This window comes from Bubalus kerabau, chromosome 18, assembly GCF_029407905.1.
Source record: "Bubalus kerabau isolate K-KA32 ecotype Philippines breed swamp buffalo chromosome 18, PCC_UOA_SB_1v2, whole genome shotgun sequence".
Taxonomy (NCBI): Eukaryota; Metazoa; Chordata; class Mammalia; order Artiodactyla; family Bovidae; genus Bubalus; species Bubalus kerabau.
This window is the reverse complement of record NC_073641.1, coordinates 61,115,521-61,120,598: the sequence shown is the minus strand read 5'-3', so window position 1 is coordinate 61,120,598 and position 5,078 is coordinate 61,115,521. Positions and strand designations below refer to the sequence as shown.

Genomic DNA, 5,078 nt, shown 5'->3' with positions numbered 1-5,078 from the left:
GGAAACTATTAGCAAGGTGAAAAGACAGCCTTCAGAATGGGAGAAAATAATAGCAAATGAAGCAACTGACAAACAACTAATCTCGAGAATATACAAGCAACTCCTACAGCTCAACTCCAGAAAAATAAATGACCCAATCAAAAAATGGGCCAAAGAACTAAATAGACATTTCTCCAAAGAAGACATACATATGGCTAACAAACACATGAAAAGATGCTCAACATCACTCATTATCAGAGAAATGCAAATCAAAACCACTATGAAGTACCATTTCACACCAGTCAGAATGGCTGCGATCCAAAAGTCTACAAGCAATAAATGCTGGAGAGGGTGTGGAGAAAAGGGAACCCTCTTACACTGTTGGTGGGAATGCAAACTAGTACAGCCACTATGGAGAACAGTGTGGAAATTCCTTAAAAAACTGGAAATAGAACTGCCTTATGATCCAGCAATCCCACTGCTGGGCATACACACTGAGGAAACCAGAAGGGAAAGAGACACGTGTACCCCAATGTTCATCACAGCACTGTTTATAATAGCCAGGACATGGAAGCAACCTAGATGTCCATCAGCAGATGAATGGATAAGAAAGCTGTGTACATATACACAATGGAGTATTACTCAGCCATTAAAAAGAATACATTTGAATCAGTTCTAATGAGGTGGATGAAACTGGAGCCTATTATACAGAGTGAAGTAAGCCAGAAAGAAAAACACCAATACAGTATACTAACACATATATACGGAATTTAGAAAGATGGTAACAATAACCCTGTGTACGAGACAGCAAAAGAGACACTGATGTATAGAACAGTCTTATGGACTCTGTTGGAGAGGGAGAGGGTGGAAAGATTTGGGAGAATGGCATTGAAACATGTAAAATATCATGTATGAAATGAGTTGCCAGTCCAGGTTCGATGCACAATACTGGATGCTTGGGGCTAGTGCACTGGGATGACGCAGAGGGATGGTATGGGGAGGGAGGAGGGAGGAGGGTTCAGGACGGGGAACACATGTATACCTGTGGCGGATTCATTTTGATATTTGGCAAAACTAATACAATTTTGTAAAGTTTAAAAATAAAATAAAATTTAAAAAATATATATAAAAAAATAAAAATAAAAAATAAATACATTATACCTTATACTCCCCTAATAACATCCGTCTTTTAAAGTGTTATAAATGGTCAACAAAATTAATCATTTATTCAAACACAGAAACAACAAAAGTCACAACTGATAACAATAATTGTAAATTATTGTAAATTGTTGTAAATAGGAAATTGTAAAAATTGTTGTAAATAGGAAATTAATCATGAAGGAATTTTATGTCTCTCAACTGCTTTAAAGTTTAGAAAAGCTTCTTTTAAATTACTACTAGATCCTTTCAGAACTCCAAGCTGCAAACAGAGGCCATTTGGAATGTAATGCTGCTGCTGCTGATGATGCTAAATCGCTCAGTCGTGTCCGACTCTGTGTAACCCCATAGACGGCAGCTCACCAGGCTTCCCCATCCCTAGGATTCTCCAGGCAAGAACACTGGAGTGGGTTGCCATTTTCTTCTCCAATGCATAAAAGTGAAAAGTGAAAGTGAGGTCGTTCAGTCGTGTCCGACTCTTAGCTACCTCATGGACTGCAGCCCACCAGGCTCCTCCATCCATGGGATTTTCCAGGCAAGAATACTGGAGTGGGGTGCCATTGCCTTCTCCGTTGGAATGTAATAAATCCCACTAAAGACACAAGAGGACTGAAAAACAGAGAGATGTAAGAGAATGCAATAACTCCCTGCATCCCCCAGGAACGTAGGACAGAGAAAGTTAGGAGAGGGGTGCCCTAGTCAGGCTGAGTTGGCCAAACCACCCCTCATTCAGGGACAGGGCTCTGCCTCTTCATGCCTGGAGGGCAGGTCTTTTCAGAGACCACAAGTCCTCAGAGCCCCCAAGTCCCTGGAGCCCACAAGTGCTTGGGAGAAGAAGTAGGGCAAAAGGTGCATCCAGGCACAGAGAACAGACGAGAACTGGAGGTGATATTACCACCTGAAGTCTCCTTTTTCATTCTTTACCTGGTTCTCGGCTCCCCTTTCTGGAATTTTAGATATGTTTTATCAAGATTCTTCATTACCCTCTCTAGGAAAGGAACCCCCAAACCTGGACTCACTCCATGATATAGCTGAATACAAAGGTCAGAGTAGAAAATAGGGACTCTAATGAGGAAACATAGTCAGAAAGGTAAATTGACTTGTCGGAAGCCTGTGGACAGAGTGTCCATGTCCAGAACAGAGCATTATAAGTCCTCTTTTTAAGATGCTTCTCCCATTATTTTTACTAATCCTTGACTCTCAGCTCCTTTGCCAGCTGACTCACAACTTACCTCCTCCAAGAAAGGTGACCTGATTGACACTGACCCTGAGTACTCCTCTACAGCAAAGTCGATTCGTAAAGACTTTATTATTTGTATTTATTATTTTATTTGTATCTGTTAATGTTTTACTTTGAATTCAAAGCATGTGGCAATATGTATATTTTTTTCTATAACAGATAAGCACCTGAATTCCTTTGTATGAATGGAATATTAGAACATCAAATAATAGTTTCTAACTTATATGTCATCATTTAAGTTTTTCACAGAAAAAGTGAATCCAAGAAATAACAAAAATAAAATGTTTTGATTCCTTAGAAAGCAATAAGTTGGTAATACAACATTCAATATGCTTAAATTTTAATATTACAAAACACTTGTGTTTTTCATGATTCTTTTTGAATTTCAAGAAACAGAAAACACTCATAAAAACAGGTGTCAATAATAAACTTCAATGGACACTTGTTAAAAAGACAAGACAGATTTTATTCAAGCTACTGCAGTAAAGAAGCAAGATTTCAGTACAGAACGAGCTTAACTCTAAATATAGCAATGGTAGCTGGCAGTTTACAGGCAATAGTCAGGGGTCACTGGATAGAAAATTACTAAGAGGAACTTGATTAGATATCCAGGGTGGGGGATTCTTTCTATGCTGTTTTAGCAGGACTCTTGCTAAAACTGGACCTTCCAGTCCAAACCCTGAACCAGGAATGAGGCAGAAGAGTCAGAAAGAGGGCTCAGAGGAGCCTGACAAAAGTTTGGTCAAGGACACAGACTTTGTCAGAAGTAATGGGAGTTTAAGAACAAAGGAACAAATGAAAAGCTGTCTCAGCAGCTGCCTGGCCAGCCTCCCAGAGGAATGCCACATCCATCCCAGTGGGTCTGGTGGTGCATCCGTCACGTCAGAGGTCAGACCCCAGAGAAGGGAGCCCACGTGTTCTGCCATTTTGATGACACCACAGCCTTCTCCTTCTCCTTATGTTTCAACTGTTCCAATTACTCCTTGGATCAACCAGAACCCCTGGTTGCAAACAACCAGAATCAACTCTGAATAAATGACAGAAAAGGAATCTATCAGAATCATTTAAAACACACAGAGGATAGACAGGAAGCCTAGATGATCAGGCTCAGAAATTAGATGGGAACCAAGAGATGCTGGAGGTCAACTATCAGCAAGATATGTCACACTATGTGACAGTCTCCAGAGGTCCCCTGACTCTCACTGCTGCCTCAGGTACCACCACAGACACTCTTGACCTTGTACCACTTCCCCCAGATTTTAAGTCCCAAACTAGGGCACCTGACTGAAGGTCCTGAAGCAAGGCAGTGGCCACAGGAATGAAGATGAGACAGAACAGACAGAGCCCGGTGGCTGAGTAGAAGTGGAGAATAAGATGATCTGAAGGAGATACTAAAATTTCTCATTTGAACAATGTGGTAAGTAGTAAAGCTATTATCTGAGATAAGAAATCAGTGAAGATGAGTAGCTTGGAGGGGAAATTGATGAGCTTTACTTGGGGGTATATTGAATTTGAGGTCTCTAAAAAAATATTCATGTGGAAGGAAATGTTCCAATGAAAATCGGGAAATGCAAATCTGTGTTTCATAAAAGAAATAAGGGCTTAACGATATGGATCTAAGAGTCATCAGCGTAAAAATCATAGTGATGTAAATTAGTTCCCCCAAGAAGCAGGTAAAAAGTGAGAATAGAGGTGCGCAGGGCATAGGGACAGTGAGATTCAGTGTATGAGCTGAGGGAAGGGAACAAATGATAGAATAGTCAGGAAAGCAGCAGGAAAGCCATGAGAGAGGAATGTACTGCAACTCAGAGCAAAAAACGTTTCAAGGAAAGAATAAGGAGACAAGAGTGTTAGAGCTCAATCCAAATGCTCCTCAATGCGGGACTGTGTGAATAAACCATGACGCAGCGATGCAGTGGAGTGAAGAGGCATGGGGAGGCCTCTATATCCTGCCGTGTGCGACCTCACAGACACAGGGGAGAGAGGCAGAGTGCAGAGCAGTGCGTCATACGCCACGTTCAGTGTAAACAGAAGGAAATGGACAGATGCATGCGTGCTCATGTACTTGCTTACATTTTTAAAATCAAACTCTGTAAGAATAAGCCAAAAACCTACATAAGCCAAAAACCTAAAATCAAAAAGTTAACTATCAAGGGAGGAGAACTAGAACTCTCTAGTGCTCACTCACTTTGACAGCACACATGTTAAAACTGGAACAATACCAAGAAGATTAGCATGGCCCCTGCACAAGAATGACACACAAATTCATGAAGTGTTGCATGCTTTCAAACTACAAGATACTAATGAAAGAAAAGACGACACAAACAAACGGAGAGTGACACAACGCTCCTGGCTTCAAAGAGTCAATATAGTGAAAATGACTATACTACCCAAAGCAATCTACAGATTCAATGGAATCGCTATGAAATTACCGATGGAATCTTTCACAGAATTTGAACAAAAAAAATTTACAATTCATGTGGAAACATAAAAAACCCCAAATAGCCAAAGTAATCTTGAGAAAGAAAAACAGAGCTGGAGAAATCAGGCTCCCTGACTTCAGACTATACTACAAAGCTACAGTAAGCAAGACAGTGGTACTGGCACAAAAACTGAAAAAGACAGAAAGACAGAAAAGACAGAAAGCCCAGAGATAAACTCACACACCTATGGTCACCTGATCTATGACAAAGGAGGCAAG

General features: G+C 40.6%; 1 non-coding gene across 1 annotated transcript; it reads left to right on the top strand.

The window, feature by feature from the left end:
- Positions 1-4,553: 4,553 nt before the first annotated feature.
- On the top strand, positions 4,554-4,664 carry LOC129633485 (U6 spliceosomal RNA). The gene has a single exon (XR_008705069.1). It is a non-coding gene; the product is annotated as a U6 spliceosomal RNA (small nuclear RNA).
- The last annotated feature ends 414 nt before the right edge of the window (positions 4,665-5,078 follow it).